General features: G+C 43.2%; 2 long non-coding RNA genes across 3 annotated transcripts; one reads left to right on the top strand and one right to left on the bottom strand.

Moving 5' to 3' along the window:
• Positions 1–14,147: 14,147 nt before the first annotated feature.
• On the bottom strand, positions 14,148–14,895 carry LOC107312143. Its single transcript, XR_001554408.2, has 3 exons — positions 14,786–14,895; positions 14,437–14,637; positions 14,148–14,296 (listed from the first exon to the last, which is right to left on the bottom strand). It is a non-coding gene; the product is annotated as an uncharacterized LOC107312143 (long non-coding RNA).
• A 101-nt stretch (positions 14,896–14,996) lies between these two features.
• Positions 14,997–18,335, top strand: LOC107312154. 2 transcript variants are annotated; one of them, XR_001554413.2, is made up of 3 exons: positions 14,997–15,127; positions 15,451–15,605; positions 18,248–18,335. It is a non-coding gene; the product is annotated as an uncharacterized LOC107312154 (long non-coding RNA). The 2 variants fall into 2 exon arrangements; XR_004306492.1 differs by lacking the exon at positions 18,248–18,335 and adding an exon at positions 17,179–17,312 and having other exon boundaries at positions 14,998–15,127.
• Positions 18,336–26,354: the final 8,019 nt, after the last annotated feature.

The raw sequence follows: 26,354 nt of genomic DNA, 5'->3' as shown, positions 1-26,354 counted from the left end.
ATCTCCTTCTGGTCTCTACAAATTTACCTGACAAAGCCAGTACAACCAGTTTTCTCAGTCAGTGAGAATCCTTGCCCTAGGCAGACAGAAGAAAGCAGATCAAATAAACACGCGAGAGAATGAAGAGTTCAGATGACAAAGACAGGGTGGCAAACATCTACTTGTTCGTTGTCACTGCAGCCAGTTTATCTCCAGTTTAAATTCTGTTTCTGTTCTGTGCCTCTTGGCTCATTCACTTGACACACCGGTTTCCCATTTACCTGGCAGGAGCTCCATGACTATCACTAACTGGGTTCTCCTATCACCTCTGACCATCACCTCTGGTTTTGCTTGGCTCAGTGTTTCAGAAGGGTTTTCTGAGATTCCTGAGGAAGAGGCACAGGAGAACTATGAAATGTTGATATTACTCTGGGCTTTAGTGAGGTCATGTATTAAGGACCTGACGTAATGGAAATAATGACAGTGACTCGCTCCTATCACATTCAGTGTTTCTGATGTGGGAAGAGTTTTGACTGAAACCTTGCAGTGCTCTACCATAAATGTAAGCATAAGGGAGGAATGTGTTAGCACATTTAAGGTGGGAAAGAAAGCATTAAAACTATCTTAAAATCTGAATGCTTGAATATTTCCTTTAAATCTACGTTTAGGCACTTAGAGATGGAATTTAAAGCTGGTGAGCAATTCCAGATGTAACCACCTTCAAAAGGCGCTGGAAATACTGCAGCCCCCTCAAGCCCCAGCGGAGAATGGGCTTGATATTTAGCTATGCATTCAAGTAACCTCAGACATCCAGCTCAGAAGATGCTGCCTGAAAACCGAATATTTGAAAAACCAACTAAAAAAAATTCCAGATCCTCTGTTAACAGCATTTAGCCTTTTCCAAACATTGGGAGATCTATGGGACAGCTTGCCATAAATACTAGAGAAAACACGAGGAAACCAGTTTCTTCTTTCTGATGAAATAACTCCCTAAATCTTATCCCTTAGACCAATAGTTGGCAATGCTCTCTCAGAGTTACTGCTCACTGCCAGCATAAAAATGCTGGGGCTGATTCAGCAGCCATAGCACACTGTAAATATTGAAGCTCGTGGAAAGGAGTGCAGCGTGGGAGTAACCTTTTCCTCCCTTCTGCATACTTCCAGCCGCTTTATGCCCTTTTGCACAGTTGTGAGCTCTCAGACTTGAAGCAGAGAGCTGCTGGAGGCTCTGGAGGAGTGTTGGAGGGGGAAGCCGGGCAGGTGCTGTTGTTTGCTGTGCTGCCAAGAGGTTCAAAGGTGCTTTCCTTCAGCTGCAGTGTGTGGAGTGGCGCCTGGTGAGACCCTTGCTTGTGCTGCCCAGGGCTGAGCGTGAAGCTCATTAAGTGATGGGAAGCAGAGATTTTTCCACTCTGAAGAAATCCTACAGCCCAGAGACAGTGAAGGCTCAGGGATGCATCCCTGCTGGGACAGGCAAAAGCACTCGAGCTACTTGGCAGCAAATCTTTTGTGCAGGTGCAGAGAGCAAAACAGATTTTCCTTGAGATTTATACATCAATGAGCATAAAATATCCTCCTGCCTTGCATGAGTGTCTGAGCTTTGGGCCTTCCTTTCAAGGCTTAATATTCACTGGAGAACAAGGGAGTCGGTGAAATGTTTCCTCTGTAGCGCCTGCTGGCTGGTGTCTGAAGTAGAAAATACCACCCAAATAAGTGTGTTCTATCCCTGCTCATAGACCACTGAATTAACAGCGGTGATAATACATTACAGGCACTCATTTCCTGTCTGCACAATGAGGAAATTATATGCGTTCGATGTAGATTGAAATACCACAGCAAGAAGTAAGCCACGGCAAACGCACCACTAAATTCACTTGAACACCTCTAAAATGTACTCGTGTGACATCAGGTCCCCCTGGTTTTAGCCTGGCCCTGGTCTTGCGGGTTTTGTTGATAGAACTCATGCCATTTTCCACAGCTGTGAAATGGTGAAAACAGGCAGAATTGTCATGTTTTGTGTCAATATAATTTGGTGCTATATCTGTGCAGATCTTAAAAATGGTGCTCTTGGGCAACAATTCTATAGTACTGCATTTTCCAGGCCCAGGTTTAGTATTCTGGAATGCTAAACTGATAAATGACAATGGCTTTAAGAACGCTGGCATTTCAGCTGCTCCACCTGAGGTTTTCCTGCATCTTTCCCATCACAGGACCAAGCACCAGAACAGTTCTGGTGAATTTCAAGATGCATGGACAGGGGAAACAAATTCCAAAGTGAACATGTTTGGTGACACGAACCGATCAGGTACAGCCACTGCTGCAGGACAGGAACTGACTAGAAAAAAAGGAGAGGAATGTTAGCAATTTGTATCTGAATTGCATTAAAGCCTGAAAGAGCACCCTGCTTCAGCATGAAGGGTTTGGTTACATTCAGGAATAAAGAAAGCACTTCTACTTTTTTTTTACAAGTTAAAGTGTTTTTCTTGTGTTTTGTTGTTGTTATTTGTTTGGCTTTGGTTTTGGGTGGTTTTTGTTTTTGGTAAAGGTCCACCTGATATTCTCCAGTGAAAATAAAAGGCAGAGTATGCAGAGCCTGCGTGTGCTTTTAGAACCAGAAACGTTCAGAGCATGCTAATCATTAGTGCTCAACAGGAGAGAGCAGAAGTAGATTTATTTATGCAGTACAAAATGCAATCTGTGTTTGTGTTGTTGTAGCAGAGCTTGCTCAGCCTCCCTCCATCACCAGAGCCTGTCCCTGTCCCAAAGGAACAGACACCTCGTCCAATGGAGAGGGGCTTACAGCACAGAGTGGCCACTGTGCCAATGCAGATGCAGGACTCTGCAGACTCAGCTTTGAGCAGACAAGACCAAGGACCAAAGGCACAACTGCCCCATGTCCAAGGGCACCCCCGACTGGGAAGGTGTGGCTGTCTGCCCATGGGGCGGTTGCATGTGGTTTGAGTAACCAAAGTCACTGAGTTGGACCCATGCCCCAGTGATTGCAGTCCTCTCTCTGCTCTGAAAGGAAGCAGCAGCCATCCCAAGCACTTAAAGGACTCTTTTCTCTCTCACTCCTCCACCATATATTAAAAACATGCTTTTGTGGCCAGGTAAACACCTTCTGTTCTGGAAAAATAAAAAATAAAAATAATGATAATAAAAAAAGATTTAAAAAAACAAGCATGCATGCAGCCTTTCATATCCATTATCTCCAAGGCAGACTGCATGAAGCACCATGCTGGCTCTCATCACAGTTTCAAGTAGTAATTGAGTCATATTTCATCACGTAAATGCACACTTAAAGGCACTTTATCAAACTTCTTATTGTTTCTGCTCAGTTTTATCTCTGTGCTATCACTGTATTGCTTTGGTGGGTGCATTTAATGCGAGGGAATCCCCACCTCTGTGACTGTGCTATCATCTTCTGTTTTCAAAACAGTGCTTAGTTATGCCTCACGTGAAATATAGTGTGAAATCCCCATGAAAAGAGCTATTTGCAAGAGCAACAGAATGTGGAGGAGAAAACAGAAAGGGGAGGAGAGCCACGGTATGCTGATGTGAGATTGTTGGGTGCTTTGAGGGCTTACATCTTTTTGCTAGCCAGTGCATCCTTCCTTCATGCTGTATACACTGTCTGCAACCCTCAGGATCAGGTGGAGGCCTGGAAAACTTGGCCATGTAAGCATAAACTCCGAAGAATAATTCTAATACTTTTTGTATTAAACACTTCTTTATTAAACTTGAAATGTATGAAACTTGTAACAAAACTTGGATGATTGTACCACATGCTCTGGGATTCTCTTTTTACAGATATTACAATTTGTACAATATCAGCAGCAGGGCAAATGGCACTCCATAGTGTTACCCAGAGCCCCTCTGCCTAAAGGAAAAAGAATGTATTTGTTTCCACTGTAGTTATTATGCTTTAACTTTTGGTTAGCCCTGAAGAGCTCAGGCAGTTGGACTAGATATCAATTGGTCCCTTCCAATTGAGCCATTCCATTCCATTTTGTTCCATTCTATCATTTGATTAGACTCTACTCTGCTGTCTGAGCTTTCTATGCATTCCTCAAGTTATTATTTACAATTATTCTGAGTATATTTCTCTTTAGTGATCCTGGGTTACAGAATACAACAAAAAATCTTTAAAATGTTTTTCTGGGAGATTTACACGGATGCCATTAAAAAGCAGGTTGTTGGGGTTTTTTTTGTCTATAGTGGTAGCTGCGGTGATTCAGACAAGAGGTCTGACCTTGTGCTGTCTCAGAGCAGACGCTGGCTGCTCCTCAGGGGAAAAGGGTTACAGGAGAGAGCGGTATTTCTCTAAAAGCACTTTCCTTTAGCTTTCAGCAATCTCCAATGTAGGGAAAATAATAACCCTTGAAAAAATATCTTCCTGCAAATGTGTCCAATAACTCCTTGAAGTTATGTGGATAACACCACAACCACCTGTTTTAATGTCCCGTTTTCCAAATTATTTCTCTAGTCTGATTTATGACAGGTATCTGTAGGTGCTGTAAGAGTTACTGAGTATTTGAAAATACTTGAAGTAGCTACAAGCTGACCAAAACCACACTGTTAATATAAACATCTTTATACACTGTTAATAGATATATCATACGTTGTATAATTGTGTTAGCAAATAAAAAAGACTTCTACACATCCTTAGGAAATATGTACATTTTTATTTTGGACTATGACAAATACACTTTGTACTGCATTTGTAGTTACGAGGCATGTGAAGTTACATATGCGCTGTACTTGGTAACATAAGTCTGCAATAGGAAATAATGGGAGCAATATAAACAATGCATGGCTATTATTGACTCACTGGCAAAAGTCATGATTGCGTATGTAAATAGATAGCATTTCAATTGAGGAAAAAAAGTGTATTTCTTTAGAAGAAACCAGGAAAATGAATACGCAAATGTTTTGCATCTTCATGTATAAATTCATTATGCAGTTCAAATGTTTCACTGTTCAGTCTTAGCAAATTGTTTCACAGGGAAGTTTTGTTTCGGTTTTTCTTCAGATCTTGGGGGCAGGTGAGGAAAGATAATGGGAAAAGATTACCACATTTCCTCTGAGATCTGACTTCATTTTACAGGTCTGTGTGAGTTCCCCCTATTACTGACATTTCAGAAGAATAATCTAAAACACGAGAAGACTCTGGAGTGTATTGCACTGATATGAGGACCTTCCCCACCCTTCCTGCTGCCACCTCCATGAGGTCACACAGCCAAGAGTGCCTTCAGGGTTCCTCTTCTCCTCCCTGGGCTTTCAGCACCACGATGCAAACTTGGCCACCCCAGTGCTGCTGGAAGACCTCGGACTGCCTGCCCCAAGGCACTTGGAGAGCCTCTGAAATAGCTATTTGCAGAGTGCTCTTTGGGCAGGCATCCTCTCTGGATGCTGCTGTTTCAGAACAGGAGGGCTGTAATCCATCTTCAGAGGTAATTCAGTAACGGTGCGGCTGCACAGAGACTTAAACCAAAATAGCGATTCAAAAATAATTGTTCTGGAATAATAATTAGAACGCTCATTTCTGCATCAGACATCCAGGAATACCTCTTCCATTGTATTTCCACATGGAGACGAGCCCTGAGCATTCTGCCATCTGTGTTTTCCTGAGTCGAGTGAGGAAAAATTCTTTAGCCAAAGCCTTGGGAAATAAACTGAAAACCACTGAAAAATAAAAAGCTGCTCTTGACTGCAGCTGTTTTGACAACAAATCAGTCAAAGGTATCACACTTTATTTTTGGTGCCTGAAGAGATGAATACAGAAGCTGTAGCTCCTGTTGCGTCACTGAGTTACTCATTGCTTTAAGATTAAATAAAGATGATTCATGGGCAAATTAATTGCAAGGAAGAGAAATGTCATTTAGGATTCTGAAGTAATAGAATTGTTTATTTTTTTGGCATTGTATTTCAGGCTGGGCTTTACAGATATTGATTTGTTCTAGAGGGGTCAAACCAAAAAGTCCTGGCTCTTCAGACTCTGGTCAGCCTGCACCTTACTGCAAGCTGAGTGGAGAGACAGGCAGCAGGCAAGGCCTGGTTCAAACCTGGGCTCCCCAGCAGGCAGGATGGGCACAACCAACTTAAAGCACATGGTTCATGCTGAAGCAGAGCTTGCTGAGCATCTACAAGGGGTGGGCAGGGTGGGCAGAGTAAACCCTGTGCCCTCATCCTGGGGGATGCTGGTGGTACGCGTGGATGACATTCTGCACTGGTGCAGCCCAGGGAGGTGCCAGCTGGAGCAGAAATGGCTGAAGGAGCTGAAGGAGCCAGTGAGTTGTTGCCTTACTCTCACAGTCTGTGGTGCTGAAGGCTCTCCCGACTTCACAGAATCACTGAAACATGGTATGGTTTGGGCTAGAAAGGACCATAAAGATTATCCAATTTCAACATTCCTGCCATGAGCAAAGTTCTCACCCACAGTCTACCCAAGGCCCCATCCAGCCTGGCCTTGAGAACCTCCAAGGACTGGGCACCCACAGCTTCTCTGGGCAGCCTATGCCAGTGCCTCACCATCCTCTGAGTACTGAATCCTAACATCCAACCTACATTTCCCCTCTTCTAGTTTAAAGCCATTCCTTGTTGTTCTATCACTATCAGACTGTGTACAAAGTCAGTCACACTCCTGCTTATAAGCTCCCTTCAATACCTGAAGGTCACAATGTGGTCTCTCCAGAGCCTTCTCCAATCTAAACAAGACTTCCCTGACTGTGATAAAGAACACTATACAGCAAAGCCAAGAAGACCTTTGTGTCTGGACTGAAAGGGAAGGAGCTGTGACCATCAGAAGGCTGATGCCAGACTGCTGTGTCCAGTAGTCACTGCTACAAGAACAAAGCATAACAGACAAACACTGAAGCATGCTGTTAATTCTTTTACTAGTGCTGGCTAAAAATAGGCCTCTGCTATTTGCAGCAAAGAGATAAATATGGGTTGAGTACCAACGCATAAATTACTGTTATGAATTATAAGTTAATGGGTGTTGAAAATGAATAAATTATAGATATTAAATAATTATGCAAATTATATTCTTTCATCTCATCATTCATTTTGTGGAAACACACACAGTATCTTTGCAGACGGACACGGTGGCAGGAACTGTCCTATTGATGTACAACCTGTAAGCACTAGAAGTAAACAAACTTCTGTTATAAATGACATGGCCTTCTTGCAGGAATCTCAGAGCTTTTCCTACTGTTAGAATAACTTCTTAAGGTGGCCCCACAGGAATATCAGAGCCACAGAATGGCTGAAGTTGGAAGGAATCTCTGGAGGACCCCTCCATCCATATATGAAGGCAGCTCCAAAAGTATAGAATCGTAGAATCAGAATGGCCTGGGTTGAAAAGGACCACAATGATCATCTGGGTTCAACCCCCCTGCTTTGTGCAGGGTCGCCAACCAACAGACCAGGCTGCCCAGAGCCACATCCAGCCTGGCCTTGAATGCCTCCAGGGATGGGGCATCCACATCCTCCTTGGGCAACCTGTTCCAGTGCATCACCACCCTCTGCATGAGTAATACCTTCTGTTTTCTTATGTTGGCGCATGATGTCAGAGGTGAATGTTGGAATGGAAGTAGAGGTTGAACCTTCCTGAAAATATTCCATTACATTTTATTGCCATGCAACAGATGGTAGAAGAGGAGCAGTCTGACAAAACAGCATCTCTTGTGGAAGTGTGTATAAAGTTATGGCACTGAAATCCTCCATGTGGAAAAAGCTGCACCTGTTGACATTCATTGATGCTTGCTGAACATTTATGGAGACCAAACAGTGGATGTGAGCACACTGAAGTGGTGGGTGGTGCATTTCAGCAGTGGTGATGCTGAGAAAGACAAGCCATGTTCTGAACAGCCGTGCAGAATTTTACAAGCACAGCATGCAAGCTCTTGTTCATTACCAGCAAAAATTTGTAGCTAATGGTGGTGATTATGTTGAAACATAGTACTTTATAAATGAGAATTTGCTCTATCAAACAGTGTCATTGTGCTCTTTATACCTGTTGTTGCTTCCGTGGAATTAAATAGGAGGCATTACTTTCAATGCAAGCTACAGGTATAGCCACACAGTATGAGGCAAAGAACTGACAATGCAAATATGAGATTCAAGGCCTCCCTCAAGTTTCATGTGCCAGTTTTGCTGGTGGTAGCAATGCATGGCTTCATGCATTCTCATGCTCGGCTGAAAAAATAGCTTACTTTTTTGTTATTACACAATTAGGGGCATCTTGTTCCCTCCAGCTGCTGTAGGCTCTGTGTTGCAGAGGACCTTTGGTCTCTGCATGGGAGACTCCTTGAGTCTTGCTGTGGTACAGGGAGACAGTAATCCTGTTTCCAATACTCTGCTGAAGCACTGCTTTGTGGGTGCAATCCAGCACATCTATCTTTGTTTTTCAAGCTGGTCACATACAATTGTCACTGGGTTTTATGGTTGTTCTGGCTGCTTTTTATTCAGATTAAATGAGCAAACAATTAAATATCCTGCTGTTCAGTCAGACCTAAAACAATGGTGGTGGCTGCCAAAGGCTAGACTGAATGTAAACACTAACACTGGGAATTAATTAGTTCAGGGGTTGTGTATGTGTGTGTCTGCGTTATAGGAAGCAAGAGCAGGCAGAATTTCAGCAGAAAGATGCACAGACAGGAAAAGTTGCATTTGTTAAGTCAGAAAGAAAAACAGGAGACCACTTTTTGAACAGAATGCTAGTTGAAGGACAGGTTTGGAAGTATGAAAAGGCAAATGGTAATTGTGATCTTTGTGCTCATGAGGGTGTTATTTACCAATAAACACGATTGCATCCATGGAATAGCAGACTATCATATTTTTTTCCTATTGACAAGAATAAACAAGTCATAGAATCATAGAATGATTTATGTTGGAAGGGACTTAAGATCATCCCATTCCAACCCTCTGCTATGGGCAGGGTTGCCACCTTCCCAGTCAGGCTGCCCACGGCCGCATTGAACCTGGCCTTGAGCACCTCTAGGGATGGGGCATTCACAGCTTCTCCAGACAGCTTGTGCCAGTGCCTCACTGCTCTCTGAGGAAAGAATTTCTTCATAGCACCTAAACTAAATCTCCCCTCATTTAGTTTAAAGCCATTCCTCATTCCATCACTTTTAGACTGTGTAAAAAGACAGTAATCCCCCTGTTTACAAGCTCCCTTCAAGCAGTGTACGAGCATCTTCCATTCTCCAAGCTAAACAAGCCCGGTTCCTTCAACTGACCTTCATAATAGATGTGCTCCAGCCCTCTAGTCACCTTTGCGGCCCTCCTCTGGATCCACTTCAACAGCTTTGCATTCTTCCTGTGCTGGGGGCTCCTGATCTGGACACAGCACTACAGATGGAGCCTCACAAGGGCAAAGCAGAGGGGGACAATCACCTTCCTCTCCCTGATGGCCACCCTTCTTCTGATGCAGCCCAGAATACAGTTGGCCTCCCAGGCTGCAAGAGCACACTGCTGGTTCACATCCAGCTTTTTGTCCATCAGGACTCCTTCTCCTCAGGGCTGCTCTTAATGAGTTCTTCTCTCAGTCTGTACAAGTACCTGGGATTGTCCTGATTCAAGTGCAACATCTTGCAGTTAGTCTCACTGAATCTCATTAGGTTTATGTATGGCCACTGTTCAACCCAGCCTTGGTCCCTTTGGATGGCATTTCTTCCTTCTGTTGTATCAACTGCACCACTCATCTTGTTGTCATCAGCAAACTTGCTGAGGGTGCACTCAATTCCACTGTGTCACTGAAAAAGATGTTGAAGAGGACTGGCCCCAAGATGGACCCCTGAGTCCAGCACATGTGACTGGCCTCCACCTGGACATAGATCCATTGACCACAGGTTGCTATAAACTGATGCTCTTGATAAAAATAATTATGCTGTCTGTTAATTAGAAATAAGAAATGAATTGATATCCCTTCTATGAGGACTGCTTAAGACTCCTCTTTGCACTGCTGGAGCCTTGCACAGACACAGCACTGACTGTAGCACAGCTCAGTGCACCAATTTATTAATCACTCAGCTGTGCACAGCAGAAACTTTTAAACTCTTCTTTTGCTGATAGCGGTGATGGTGAAGAATCTTCTGCTGATATCTGAGATTTTTAGCAGCATTGCTTGCTTGTTGAAATGAAACTGCTGCTGATACAAAAACCTTTCAACTGAGGCAACTTGAAAATAGGATGATTTCCCCATCTTGTCAGGTGTCCCACCTATACCTGTAAAATACTAGTCATGTGCAGCTAATGGGACTTAAAACGTAGATAGCAGGAGCCAACCCCACCTCCTGAAGGAAAGCTGAAGAACCATCCATCCAGACACTGCCTCCTCACCGAGAAGAGCAATGACCAGCCCATGATTGTTTGATTCAGGAGCAGATGTGTTAATCATCACTGTGAGATGTCAAATCACCAGTTACTATATTTTGGTTACTATATTTTGTTATGCAAGTGTGCAAATCATGCTCATTATCAGAGACTTTGAGCATCCTGGCCTCTATCATCCACAGCCATCTTTACTTCATAAAATGGCGGCCCTCCTGGCAGCAACTTCTTCCCTGCAGGGCCAAGCTGAGGTTAATTACTAGTTGTAAGCTTATTGAGTTTCAGTGGGTTAAATAGCTTCTGGTAGTTATTGTTTTTCAGCTTCAAAATGGATCAGCTGTTTGAGCGTACTCCAAAACAAGGGACCACTCACTATTATGAATACATAACTGTAACTTCAAGTAGTAATGATGGCTGGATTGTTATTACTGAAATGTAATGAAAAACAGAGGATGAGTTTCAAGAGGAGACAATACGCAGTAAATCCTAAAGTAATCACTGGAACAACAATTACCGTATAGAACCTTTCATTTTCTATTCCATATTCCCAAATCTAATTACACTTTGCTAATTCCTTTCATTTTCCACATTCCTGCTCTGTTTTCTTTCCTTCTCATTTCTGCTCAAAACTTTCTGCATCCGTGCACATCTCTTTCTAATAAACAGGAAGGAAATACCTTGGCCCTCCATTTTACTGCATTTAGTTATTTATTGCATTTTACTTCATGGTGAAATAAGGAGAAAATACAGAAGAGAGGAAATAAGGAGACACGCTTCAATTTTTGCTAACTTACTGCATGTCTTAGGTTCTATTTTGGCTGATGTTCAGAATTACTCTGTGTTCACACTACTGAATGTCTGACTTTTATGTTTCTGTTTGATTCACGCACATTCCAATTAATATAAATAATAAAGGAGAGAACTCAGGCGTGAAGCTACAAGAGTTTACAAGTTACTTTCAAATGTTTATTACTTTACTAAAACCTGGATGCTGTAATCAGCTTCACAGATCATTCCTTGCATTCATAATGCTCCACTGACAATAAAACATGAAAGAACTGCCAGAATGGAAGAGGTATTGTCTATGGAGAAGATCCCAATGTTAACATATGCCTGTGTTCCTGTTGTTGGTGAAGATAAAGAAGCAATACTGCAAGCCTCAAATGAGCAGTTTTTCTGCAAGCTGGAAACATCTTGCTGATCAAAAATTGTATGGGGCTGTATCTAAGGAGCACGTTGTCCCACAGTAACTAATTGTTGCATTCAGTACCCAGCATTATCAACCACTGAAGTGATTTAATCTAGCAATCACTCAACTTCTAAAAAATAAAAGTGTGTAGTTAGTCATAAAAATAACTAGCAGCTTTATATGAGGAAAAGCAAACAAACACTGTATGCAGTATTACAGTATGAAACGACAGTGAAGAAGAGCTTTCCTGCTGCCCACAACATGGCACAGGATCTGTAAGGAGGATCCACTTGAAACATAAGTAAGAGGAAACTTCACTGCCTGATATTTCCTTTCTTCAATTGAAAAAATTATTTTGTCTCTTACTGTAGTGTAAATTGGATTCAGAAGGCCTGTTTATTAGTCTGTAGCTTTTGATCCGTAAGTTTGTTTTTTTCTCACTTCCATATTACCCAGCAGATGGCCAAGGCAAGACTCTACTGGTTGTAGCAAGCTCACAGTACTTTCATGTCTCGGCTCAACACACTGGATCTCCAGACAGTGACAAGCAGGCATCCCCAAGGACAAGAACTCTACTATTCCTAGATCAAGGATAGATCTTGCCCCTGAGTGTACCCTACATGCCCTTCCTGAGCCAGCCCTCAATTAAACATATAAAAAACACGTGTCTTGTATCAGTTCCATGCAGGTCATCAAACTTTTTTCTGTCTTTACCAGTTCATACCATGATCAGAATTTCTGGAATAAGTAAACACTCCTCAATCATTTCCAGCTGTAAAAAAATTGGGCTCAGAAGGATATGATCATTTATTCCAAGTTCTCGAGCCCTGAGTTTAATTTGTTTTGTGTTACACTAGATTGCAAAGCAACCTACGCTTTTATACAGAATTCCATAGTAAGAAGAATTTATATGTATTCAAATCAAAACATCTTCAGCCTGCCATTCAGTCAGGGAAGGCAATACCTATTTTTCATATTCTCCTGATATCAGTTCAAAAGGCCATTGCATAATGGACAGAAATACAGATAGAATCTGCTTTCCTATCATAAGTCATCAGTGATGACAAGTCCACCAACAGACAATTCAAGTATTCTCTTAAGTCTTCCATCCTCAGGCCAATAATTCATTGCTTCAGTGTACCTACTTCATTGGTAGCATGAAATATCCAAGGACACTTTACAATTTTGTTCAAAAAGTGGTCCCAGCATAGACTTAAAGCAACTTTCCCATACAGTTGGGCCAGCATCTCAAGACTATGTCTCTTCACTAACCTTCATTCTTCCCAAAGCCAATCTTATCCTTACAGCTCCTTGGTGGTAGGGGTGACACCAGGTAACGTAGCTTCTCTAATCCAACTTGTATGTTGCTTCAGCACTGCAGAACTGTGCTTCTAATGAAATACCAGGTCTTCTTGCAGAGCTGGTGGTCTTCTCATAGTCAGCCTAGTACTGGCTCGGGGGAAAGCTCCATCAGAAATCATCCCACAGAAATTCCATTGCAAGGTGAAACTTCTGACTTCTTCCTCTAACTGGAAGAGGATTTCAGCCTTGGCCTTTCGGAACAGAAATTACCTATACCTTTACCTTACCTATTACCTGGGTAATTTTCATGTCAAATATGCCATGTTGTGTTCCAATCTTAGAATTTTCTTGGGTTTTATGCAGGTCTGTGGTTGCAGGTATTTTAACAAATTACCCTCCAGAGGAGACTTCCTTACAGAGTGCCACAATCAAAACATCAGAGTGCAGGCCAAAGGAAGACTTAAGCAGGAATTAATTTAGGTAGAACAGTATTTGGAGCTAATCCCAAATGCAGGAACTTGGTTATTTAATTGTAGCACAGCTGTTCAAATCAATGTGCCAGAAAGAGGAAACATCAAGGAGTCTGGAAGAGCAAGAGAGTGTGGTCTCAAGGGGCAGCATAAGGAAAAGATATATTTGGAAATAGCCTATAAGAGTTCGTAATAGTCACAGCATTTAATCAATCCAAAATATACTCAGTTTTTAAGAAGGAGAAGTCTCCAAAAGTCACATGGGTGGTATGTATCCCTCATCCTATATGTTCTCATTGGAAACCCTCCTCAAAATTTTCAGAGTTCCAGTTCACACCCCAACAGCAACAAGGCCTGCCCTGAGACAACAACAATTTTCTTTAATGCAATAAGATACAAGTGCCTCACTTCTAGTCAAAGCACACTGCCAAAAGACAGATATCACCTGCTACCCTCAAGGGAACTAGCCCTTATAAACACTAACTAAATGAGGGCATCAACACATCAGTGATTAACATGCTACTTTCATTCAGCTGCTTAACAGTAATTGCCCAATGACATTTCTCGAACCCAAAGGGAAATACAGGATAATTCTAGATTGTTTGTTTGCTTTCCCCTTAAAGCTTGAACAACGTTGTATTTGTCATGGAGTAAAACTGTCCAGATTAGCAGCTGCTGTGCCATAACTAACACATGGTAAGTTTACAGGACACTGTACTTCCAGTTCCATAATCCTGAGAGCATCATCATCATCACGATGAAACAATAGGAACAGGTTATTCAACAGCTGAATTTAATTAAGATTCCAATCAGAGTGGAACAAGGGAAATAAGCAACTAATAATCTTATGCTAAGTAATCAGGATAATTAAGTTAACATTTATATTTATATTTAGAAACTATGTGCAGCTGTGTCAGATGATGAGGTTATTTCTTTCCTGTTAGCTATCTTCTCCATTCTGCTTTTTGAACTTACTCTGTGGTCCAAGAGCTGTTGGATGGCCTCCTCCTGGGACTGGTATCTTCATCACAATGAATAGGAGTCAGCCAGGCCACTTGGAATAATATCCTTGCTAACATTCTCCCTTGACTGAGAGGGGCTGGGGGCAGGGAGTTAGCAGAGGGGACTTGTCTTGGGAGTGGTAGATGGGGAGTGTCTCACCTTCTGTCTAACCACAGGAATAGCACACTTCTCAAATATCCTGGAGTAGAAATCTCAAGAAGAGAGGGGATGTTCTTTAGGGCTGTTTTAGGAAGGTCATGTGTTTGGATAGAGAATGTTGGAAGTAGCTCTTGTTTTTCCTTGTTCTCCTTCTTTCTTGCTCCCTTGTTCCTCTTTTTCTGCTTGGTAGTGGAAAATCTCCTGTATTTGGTAGAAATCACGATGTGAGGTGGTAATGTGTGCTTGCAGCTCAGAAAGCCAGCTGTATCCCAGGATGCATTATAAGAAATATAGCCAGCAGGTTGAGGAAGCAATTGTTCCCCTGTACTCAGCTCTTGTGAGACACCACCTGGAGTACTGCATTCTGCTCTTGGGGCCCCAGCAAAATAAGGTGGTTTAGATTAGGCACAGGGAACAAATGGTGAGACAGTGGTGAGGCACTGGAACGGATTGCTCAGAAAGGGTAAGGATTCTCCATCCCTTGGGGGTGTTCAAAGCAAAGTTGGGTGGGGCTTTGGTGACCTCATCTAGTAGAATGATTCCGTTATTTGTTTTGTCACTGTGTCCTGGTGCTGGCACGTTACTGTATTTCTTCTCCTGCTCTGAAGCCAGACCCTGTGGTCTCTGGGCCACTACACAGGTGGCGGAGAGAGGCTGGGCTGACATGAAGAGATGCGTGCTGGAGCAGCAGGTAGTTTCCTTGTCTTTAGTTTCAGGCTTCAAGTGCTGTGATCAGAATCCGTGGTATAAGTATATATGCTTTTTAGTTTTATCTTTCTTCTCCTTCCTTCCTCTTGAGTCTTCTAACATCTAAGCTGAAACCATGTTATTTCTCTCTTTCAAGTTTTCCCTTGTTTTTTATCTTCTTGGTGTTGTAGTGTTGGGTTTTTTTCCTCTTTCCTCCACATTGCCTTCTTCCAGACCTACTGAAAATGCATTTCATCCAGGAGCTGAGTACAACAGATCATACTCTACATGGGGTCCTCCCAATGTTATCCTCTCTTTCCTGAACAGGTTAATCCAAGAAAATTCATATTTTGGAAGATTATTTATTTATTTACTGCATAGCTGGTGAGGAGGTTACACAAGAACCTTTTCTTATTGTTAGTTGGATTTGAAGATAGCGACAGGCCTCTTCTCATTGGCTTATAACAACTGTATGTCTAGAGGTAGGTACTGAATATCCAGATTAACCTGAGACAAAAAAGATGGAAAACAACAAATATCACAGAGTAGTGAAAGACTATTTCCAAAACTTTAAAGAGCAACTTATAAAGTCTTGATTCTTCTAGCACTGTGATGGGAGCTCAAAGACTCTGATTTTAATGCAGAGGTTCCCCAGTGTCCCCTTATAAAGCTCTTAGGAAACTTCAAATTGGGAAATGAGATTGTGGTATCCAGCCCCTGCTTTTCTTCATCATAATACTGTTTTTCACCAATAACATCTAATTTGGTTGTGATAAGAGCTCCATGTAGGATTTCTTTTAATGTAACCCTAGCAGAGAGGGATATCCCTGCCTCAACGCTTTTGTCCAGACACTTCTTATTTTGTTTTTAGGGATCACATTTGATTCCCAGGAAATAACTTGGACAAAAATGTTGTATGGGCTCCTTCAGTGGGAACAATGACTGGGCGGAAGCTTCCATGGGAGTGATGAGATTTATGTCCTGGGGAGGTTATCGTGCACTCGCTCCAGAACTATGAAACTGCCTCAGAAAAAACATTTGGAGAGCTATTTACCTAAAGAGCTTGCAAAGTATTTCCTGAGCAGAAAGTGCTTTTTCTGCACCTTCAAAGCAATGCTTATCACTGCATTCGCTTCTTATTGAAGCAAAATACTCAGAGTTCTCTAGAATAAAAAAGAAAAAGGAGCTAATAATTATTACACAAAAAGTAATGCAGTGGTTGTGGAGACTTGAGATTGGAATTTTGAGAAATAGCTTTGGGTGACTCAGCTCAGGCAAAAAATGTGTGCAGACAGCCAACAGCGGTGATTGATTTCCCATTTTCCAGCCATGCTGACACTTATCTGATCAGACCAGTCATACGTAAATATATATTTTTAAGTTTTCCTCTCTGGCCTTCCACGGAGCTGCTTTCAGTTAACTTTTATGACGGAACTTCTGGTTCATTCATTCAAGTTGACAGGCATCCTTAGGTTTTTGTCAGGAATTACTTTGAAAATTTGTAATCTGACAAGGGAAAGGCATTAACTATGTACAAAATGTTACTACACAACATACCTAATTCTTATTCTTTATTGATCTTCCAGAAACAACTCTTCAATACCATAGTAATAATAAAGTCAGTCTGGAGAATTCAAGGGTTAAGCACCATTTTTTTGGGTGATATTTATTGGACAGCAGTTTTGCATGAGTTTAGATCTGAATCCATACCCAACAAAGTTAACACAAGTACCATCTGCAGCAGCAGACCTTCCCTGCTCTCTGTGGAGTGTTGTCTCAGTGGCCAGTGTGTTACAACCAGTGGGAAATGGCTCCCTTTTCTTATCATATCTAAGCACAGCCGTAACACTTAGTAGTCAGAAGCCGTTCTGTTGGTAGACCAAGTCAGATAGTAACAGAAAACAGGAAAACAGCTTTTCCCCTCTCAGTCCAGCTCTCGCAAAGTCAGGTGAGTGGAAGCTGTTGTTCTCTGCCTGAGCCCAAGGTGAAATTCAAAGAGTAAAATGATTTATAATTAGGAATACATCTCATAACACCAACCCCTCTTGCTATTAGGAATCAAGTGCAGTGCTGTGAGCTGTTGCACCAGCATGACTGAGGAGGCGGGCAAACGAAGTGCAAAGGCAAGGCTGAGCAGATAGGATGGAGTGCAAGAAAGGGGAAAAAATTAAATCAATTTTGGCTTTAAAGGATTGCCTTGTCACATCATTTCCTCTGGAAACAGTGCTGAGTGCTACTGAATGTGGTGGAGTTGGATCCATGTGAGCAAAATCTGAGTTTTTGCAGGGTGGAGGAGCAATGCTGGAGCTGTTTAAGACCAGGATGTTTTGAGATACCTGGTAGCATTTGTTCTGAACTGAGCTGCCTCCCACTTCAGAGTTTGCAGTGTCAGTCAGCTCTGTCTCCATCAGAGAGATGTTTTAGCACCCTAAAAACTTATCACATTTCATGGAGCCACAATTCACTTGAGTGGCACTTTGCCAGAACCACATCCTAAAGAGCGAGTTCTCATCTGATGGTAGATTAATTACAGAGAGCCCCCCATTCCCCAAGGTATACCATTAAGTAGTGGATGATATACATAACTATAGACTCAGCATAGCCTACATAGTCTACATACTGAGGAGTGTGCAGCTGTCCCAGTAGCAGGATCTGCTGAGCAGCTCAGTGGGTTGCACCAGTGTGCGTGCGGGGCCAGTGCAGCCAGTCTACTGCTGGTGTAAGTGTATGTGCACCTACCTCGATCGGGACTGAGATAAATATACCCAATACATATGTCCAGAATTGAACTGAGGGCCCAGAATTAAGGAAAAAGGAAAACCAACCCACCCCTCTTTGTATATTGAAGAGCTTCAGGTGAATATCCACCTCAGAAATCCCCTCTCACAATCATTATGTGAAGTACAGTGGTTGGACTTGATGATCCTCAGGTTGTTTCCCAGCCTAAACAATTCTATGATTGTAAATAGTCTTTCATCTACAGTATTTGTATATGGGTGGTATTTAAAACGTTGCCTGCCACACCTCTGGCCTTGTCGTTTCTGTTTCAAGGTATTGCATTTAGTCCCAGGGCATTTCCTACTGCGGTAATAACCCTGTACATTTAATTGCATGCTCTTTGCAGATGTGTTAGCAGGCAGGAGGAACCGCTGTGAATTAAACCAGAGTGAGTGACCACAGCACAACAGAAAGAACCTCACCCAGCTGCTTTTGCATCCAGTTGACATCTTCTGGCTCCTTTGCAGATAGGTGGAGCTCTTTGGAAGTGACAAAGCACCTTATTCCCAGCACGGTGTTCCATGGGGTTAGGTGGTCTTTTGGCAGTGACGGCAAGGATGATTTAGTTGTTTAAACCACTCAACCTGGTTATACACTCAGAGAAGTCACACCAAGGTCTATGCTCAGACTCCCAAAGAAGAAAATATCACTTGCAAGAAGGAGGAAAAATTAAACTTGCTAACATGACAATTTTCATGGTACTTAAAATAATCAGCAGCTGGGGTTAGGGATTGATTTGTTTTCCTTTTCAAAACTCCGTTCCCTTCTGCTTCTTTATCTTTTAAGCACAGATGTAGAGGGTTGGCTGAATCGTTACTTGTTCCTGCTTTGTGAAAGTTTCCTGCTTTGGCAAAAATAATTGGGTATCCAAAACCCAAACAAAAGCAAAAAAAACAAAACAAATTTTCTTACATTTGCACATGCAAGAGTTTGCATGGTTTGGTTTATGGACATGTCCATGTTACAGGCATGTTTAAGGATCTCATCTGGAAATTTGCCCAGGTACCTTGCAGTAATAGATATTCAGAGACAGTTATTTCAAAGAGCAGGTCTACGAGGCATCAGAGATTACTTAAAATGAAACATGTACATCGTTTTTATGGAGCAGCATCAGCAGGCACAGAAAAATGAATCAAACCAGATCTGTTTGCTACGAGTCCTAAAGGTGTGCAAGCCCTGGACACACTACTTGCCTGACGTGCTGCCAGCTGTGGGGCTGCTGCAGGGTGGGAAAATCCCAGTTTGACCAACAGCTCAGAGGGGGCTTATGTGGGTGTCTTCATCTCCAGCAGGGAAAGGCTGTTGATTGATACAGCTGCAATGAAATTATGCCTGTTTTGAGACTGAATGTTCACATTTAAACTCCTCCACCTGCAAAAGGTGGCCAACATTTCAGGCCATTGCTAAAAGCGGTTTGAGTCTGGTGTTGGCCCAACTTCACAGCATCTCAGAATTGTAGAGGGTTTGGAGGCCATCAGGTCCAATGGCCTTCTAAAGAAGGTGCTCTACAGTAGGTCACACAGGTAGGCGTCCAGATAGGTCCTGAATATCTCCAGAGAAGGAGACTCCACAACCTCTCTGGGCAGTTTGTTGCAGTGCTCTGTCATCCTCACAGTAAAGTTCTTCCTTTCTATTCTTTGAGTTGTCTTCAAGCTGGTTGAACAAAGAGATAGATTTTAGAGGTTACCAGAGAGGTGTAATCTTTCACTGAGTATTTTCATACTACATTTCTTAAAGAAATATCTTTCCTCTTCTCTCTTGGTCTTCATGCTTCACCCACAGTAGTGCTATGTGAGCAGATCAGAGCTAGAAAAGAAGCCCACAGTGACATTTTGCATCTCAATCAGTAGCATGTGAAATAAAAGCTGTTATTAAATATTAACATAAATGTCTGCAGTCACATTAACTTGACTTTACCTTAGGCATACAAGCTGCTATTTGGGTGACATAATATTGATATTAAAAAACCACCAGCAAAATAGCAGTGGAGTAATGAATTGGGCCATGTGCAGCAATGACAGTAACAAGAATGGTTGTGTGTATTGAAAAAGTCAAAAGTTAGAAACAGGGCATAAGGTGGATAAAATGCTAAATCTGCACAGAGTCTCCAAAACTGGGAACTGAAACTGGGCTTCTGCACTAAGGCTGGTCCTAAAATACGTCTAATGATCATGAGTGCAGAAGTGGAGGCTCACAGAGAGCCTCAGGAGGGCTCTGCACTGTGGATATGCAGTTGTGGCTGGTGAGGCCAGATGTCCAACCTGAGATGTCCAACCATTGTGATCCAGTGGCCCCATACTGGAGAGGGAAGGTGAGGATAGAAATGATTAACCCACCTCTGTTTGTCTTCGAGTAAAGAGGCCACCTGACCTATTGTATTCTTGATGGGATTCACTTGAGACTGTTTTTTTTCTCTGGAGATGGCTATGGTTGTTTACTATTTGCAAAGAGAACAGACAGGACCGTGGTTCTGTCTAGGTTTATAATGGGAGGAAGAACTAGTGAAACAGAGTGCGTTACTTATATGGAAGTTCACCCAGTCTTGTTTTGTTTTTTAGTCACATTTGTTCTGGGAACAAGCAGAGCACCAGGAGAGCTGTGGCATGAGAGTTTCATACTGTGGCTGTTGGACTACTGTTCTGATGCTACTCACCTCTACCCCTCTCTCCTGCAGCAGGAACTGGTCTCCTCCCCATCACTACTAAAGAGGGCACGTCATGAGGCTGCCAGCAGAGCTCCTGGTACCGCTTTGAACACCCACCCTCGAACAGGAGCTTTGACCGCTGGCCTGCCAGGGCTTATAGCACTGAAGATGGTTCTGATTTCAGACTGGTATTTTGGAGTAGCTACCCTTTGATGCCATGTGCATCAAACTGCTACAAGAAAAGCTCTGAGACTGCTCAGACCCTGCTTGGACGTTAGGTGGCACCTTCCCTTTGGTGACACTCCAGAATGAAATGTTGGTTGTTGTGTTGGCCACTTCCAGGTTTGTTGAACCTCGTATCAAAACCAGATTTATACAGATAAGGAACATATCACACAGTATAAGGAACTCTTTTATGTGTCAACTAAAACATCATAAAGAAGGGCAGAATTAGCTTTGCCAGGGTGCTGTAACACATTGTATAGGGCAGGTGAATGAACAAGACACAGCTTGGTGTGAGCCCTGCTCAGGATGTCCCTCGGATGCCTCCCACCCCCACCACACAGCAGGGTGACTTGTGCTGTGATTCACCCCATCGATCTTGTGTTCCTCCTCATCCTGTGTTTGTACAGCTGATGCTTTCACCCAGGCCTCGGGCTTTTTGCACTTTTTCTTGAACCGCACTTCCAGTTTGAGATCACTTTCCAGATTTTAGATCATTGTGAATTCTGCTTCAGCCTTCAGGCACTTGCAGTCCTTCCCGGGTTGATGTTTTATGCATACCCACTTTCGTAATATGAGTCATTAGTAAAAATATCAGCCAGCCCCCGTTCATAGCAGCGTGCAGCAACCCATTCTGTACTTTTCTTCCCAGACACTCAAAGCAAACCGTTCATTCCTTGTACTTCTTAGACAAGATCTCATTACAGAGGCTCATTTAAGAGTGCATTTCCCCAGCTTGCTTATGAGAATCTTTTGTGACCATCTTACTCATACTAATATGCCATATAGCACGGTGCTTGCCCACTTGCTTGTTAGCTTGTCTAAGGAAATGGGGTTGGTTCCACATGATTTATTCCTGGTAAACATGTTCGCTGCTTTTGATCACCTTAATTTTCTGTAGGTTTGCAGATAGCTCTGATTATTTGTCGAGCACTGTTGAGTGTTTGTGGAGTGCTGTCGAGTTGCAGACTGACCCTGGGCTTTTTGGGATATTTACCCTATTTCAGTCTTCTGGGAACTCACCCATCCTTCATGCACTTCAGATGCAACCACTAATCACTAACCGCTCCGAGTTCTTCAGCCAGATCCCAGAGTACTCCAGTCTGAATTTTCTCAGGTCCACCTGGCAATAGTATAATTCTTATTAAGTGAATAATAATAATAATAATAATAATAATAATAATAATGCTCTCCGGCTGCAGCACCTCTCAGGTAATAAAAGCAAATGGATCCTGAGTCTAAAATATTACTTACACACATACTGATCATAATAAACAGGTATCACAACTAAGAGTACAGCTTCAGATTTGGTATGTACAGAGCATCTGAGACATTGGAATATCTCCCTTTTGGCATCATCTGGTATGGCACAGACATTTTCAGCAAGGTTGATGCTCTGAGTGATTCAGTTATTGCCTTGTTCTCACTGTGCAAGGAAATTGACGTTCTTCCCACACCTTATTAGGAGCTAGTGGCAAATAACAGAGGAAAAACTCCATTGCTCCCCTCTGCATTTTTACAACCACTAACAGGTTGTCAGGGCGACCTGTCAAACTTTGCATCTTGCTCATTTGCATGGAAAGCCATTGAGGATAATATGTTTAGCTCATTTGTACATGCCTAACACAATGGGGATATCCTGGGGGCCTCCAGGAGCAATTGAAACAGCAGTAGTAAACATCCATTCATTAAGGACTGATATCATCCCTGGCTTTAAGATACTTAACAAGCTACTTATGCAGCTGGAGGAATGGAAGACCGCTGAGTCAGTTGCAGATGGATGCGGAGCCAGATGACTTAAGATCTTGGCAGGCTTGGAACTTCTCTCAGGAGGACCCCAAGCACCCAGGAGGCCTTTGTTTCTATCCAAGATTTTTTAATTTATTTTAAGTTTTTTTTAAGACAGAGTCCATTAATTTCACTGCTGTATCTCTACCTATGGCAGCAGCTCATATCTCCCCCAGCAAATCACAGAATCATTGAATAGCTTATGTTGAAAGGGATCTTAAACACCATCCAATTCCAGTCCCTCTGCCACGGGCAGTGTTTCCATCCACCCAGTCAGGCTGCCCAGGGCCTCATCTAACCTGGCCTTGAATGCTTCTAGGATTGGAGCACCTACAGCTTCCCTGGACAGCTCGTGCCAGTGCCTCACTGCCCTCTGAGGAAAGAATTGCTTCCTAGCATCTAACCTAAATTTCTCCTCTTACAGTTGAAAACCACTCCCCCTTATCCTATCATTATCAGACTGTGTAAAAAGTCAGACCCCGTCCTGCTTATAAGCTCCCTTCAAGTACCAGAAGGCTAAAATGGGGTCTCCCCGAAGCCTTCTTTGCTCCGGACTGAACAAGCCCAACTCCCTCAGCCTGTCTTTGTAGGATAGGTGTCCCAAAGACAGAGGCTCTGTGGTGCTCTGCCTGGAGGTGCTGGGAAGCAGCTGCCATTGATGGGGCAGAGGCGTGAGGGCAGAGCAGGACAGGGCAGCTGCTGCCCCACGCAGACGTGCAGAGCTCCACAGCTCTCTCTGCTCTCTCCTGCAGCAAAGTGGATGATTTCAGGTTCTTGGCACCACCTCTGCTCATGCAGCACGGAGCACACACAGCACTTTATTTACAGTGCAGTGTGGGTCTGCAGATAATTCACCCTCGGCAATATTACACAATTACTTATGGGTGTCTGTGTTGAAAGTAAATGAAAATTATTATTTATTGAGAACTTCTCAGTAGTCCCTGAGAGTAAAGAATATAATAACCGGTAACATTTTATACCAAACATTGTGTTAACAGAAAGAATACTATTGTATAGGTATCGACACAGTAATATTTCTTTTCTGCTGGACTACAGAAGTATACGCAGCCCTGCTTTCAGCCCTGCTTTGTGTGCATTGTGTGGTGCATCAGGATGATGATCATTATTTCTCACCAAAAAGGCATCTCTGACTCGGGCAAAAGGAGTGCCCAGAGCCTCACCCTGCCCTCCTGGCGGTGTAGGACAGATGGCACAGCACGAAACATCTGCTGTAGCACAGGGCCTGGCTCTGCTGCAGCCTGTGCCTCATGCCCCAGGCCTGGCCTGGGCTGCAGTAGCACTGGGCTGCACCCAGAACTTCAGGCACCTGCAGCCTCACAACTCTCAGCAGCAGCAGTGCTGTAACCCCACTGTGATGGGGGCTCTTTCCCTGCTCTTCACACTCACAGACTTGTTAAAACCCTGTGCTCCTTCCAGTTTCTGTAGGAGAAAGGAGGGAAAACAGCATGAGGGCACTGCGTTTACATCATTGCTTCATCATTGCTGCACTCTGCTGCAGCCAGGTGCTGGCTTTGGATAGAAAGAGCTTGCTCAGTATCCATTGGTATCTCCAGTGTAAGCTTACTCTTATTCAGCACTGCTCCAGGTGCGTCTGGTCTGCACCCAGCTTCTGCTTTCTGCAGCTCAGCTGCTGTCTCTTTGAAAGTCCTACACAGGTCCTGGCAACCATGCCTTCAAATCTGCTGATTGTCTCCGTATCTCTGTGTCTGCGATGTGAAATGGCTCTTATTGGCAGCTATTTTGTAGAGATAGGGACAATTCATCTCAGCTCCCATGGGCTTTCTAAAAGCGAGGTGCCAGGTCCGAGTGAAATCTCCATGTCAGCAAGGAGTGAGGCACGTGCCTGGTGGGGGGGGGAGGACATGGCCTTCCTCTTTTGGGCACCCAAAGGGGATGAGCTGCTCTGCAGAATGCTGATTTGTGGTGCTGGCTGTGTAGAAAACCTATGGAAATGCTTAGGAATCCTACTTCAGTGTCAATATCCTTAGGAATACGCTGGGTTTTTTAATGTGCTACGCAGTGAAGAAACAGTTTTGATTTAGTGTGGGAGGGCAGTTATAAAGCATAAGTCAGCCTGTATGATTCAAAAGAAAAGGACAAAAAACCCAGCAACTTGTTTATGAACCAGTATAAGCTGGTTGGTTTACATTCATCCCCCTTGTCCTTTTGATGCAAACTTGTACTGAGATAGTTGCAGAGTTAAACCACAGCTAAAGGTACACAGAGCTTAAATGAGCCCCAGCTTTGCTAAATGGCTGCAGAGCACTGGCTCACTGAAGCTGCCCCAGGCTCTGATGGATTCCGGGCTGACTGCATAGCCTGGGGGATCAGATTTTCACCTCCTCTCCTCTGGCTGGAGGGTGTTCTGCTCCTCTTGCTCTTGTGAAATTATGCCCATCCTTCCTTTGCACACTGTTCTGCAGGATGAGGTCATCTGAGGCCGCACTGCCTTCCTGCCTGGCAAAGAAAAGACAAGAGAGGTGCAGGGACATGAATACAAAGAGTAGAACTGTTTTTTTATTGAAGGGAAAAAAAAAATGACCACAGAGAGGAAAAAAACATTGCAGGTATCTTTTCACAGCCAATACCACCAGTGTTTTTATAGTTCCTCCACTTAATATTACAAATAACCCCTTAGGTGAACTCAAGGGCTAATGAATAGGGTATAACCCAGCAAGTGGATGAGAGAGGGACTCTGGAGTTACCCATTAAAAGAAACCTTAGCAGAGCTGTGTGACAAAGACCAAGACTCAGTGGGAGATTGCATTGAACTCAGTGATGAGGCAGGGCTGGGGCAATGGCATCCCTCCTTATACCTCATCACTCACCTCCCTCTGTAGCCTGAAGGTAAACCAAGGCTTCTGCACCGTCCCTACACCCTTTCTTTCCCCATCTACAGTGAGGATCTACCACAGTGCTGTTGAGCACAGAGCACGGTCCTACACATATATACATATATTTTCTTTTTTCCTTGGGACAAAGCTTGCTTTTATAAAAGAAATATGACTCAGTTATGACAGGAGAGCCACACATTGCTTGAGTTATTCCCAGGCAGTGATGATTCTGTTCAAGCTTTTATGCATTCTGACTTCATGTGCCACCATCCCTTTTGGGCTGAGAGTTTCAAGTTCCTGTAATTCATTACTGAAGAACACACAGTGAAGGACAAACCAGTTTGTTATCTGCAATGTTTTTCTAAAGATTCAAGATATTTATCAGCAGCAGGGTCACTTTCCATTGGTATTTCTTCCATACTCTGGTTTAAATCACAGCAACGAGATACACCCCTTTTCCCCACTCAGGAGAATCACAGAAAACAGGCCCCTCACAGGAAGTACCTGCATGAGTAAAGAAACCACCCACATACCTTCATCTCCTCCTGAAGTCCTTCCAGGCAGCTGCCATGCCACAGGGTGGAGGTCGCTCCCAGCCCTGTCTTCACTGTCTGCAGAGGGAACTAATTGGATTCCACTTGTAAATGGAGATAAATCCCACACGCAGTTTCTGAATGGAAACGTACCGAAGCAACTATTGGGAATTCATTCTCCCCCCCTTCTCAGTTTGCCATCCTTTAACCAACCTGCTGCAGACTTTTTACTTGCATGTTATCAGCGGGGTGCTGTGGGTTATATGAAATCCCTACAGGCTTTGGAAAAAGTGTGGAGCACTTGAAATGGTCATTCACAGAAATGTTACTACGGAGGTGGAGAAGCATCCATTTCTGGGCCTTTTTGGATGTCATTTATATGTACAAACTCTTGCTGCAAAGACAGAGGGA

This window comes from Coturnix japonica, chromosome 3, assembly GCF_001577835.2.
Source record: "Coturnix japonica isolate 7356 chromosome 3, Coturnix japonica 2.1, whole genome shotgun sequence".
NCBI lineage: Eukaryota > Metazoa > Chordata > Aves > Galliformes > Phasianidae > Coturnix > Coturnix japonica.
This window is presented reverse-complemented; position numbering and strand designations above follow the sequence as displayed.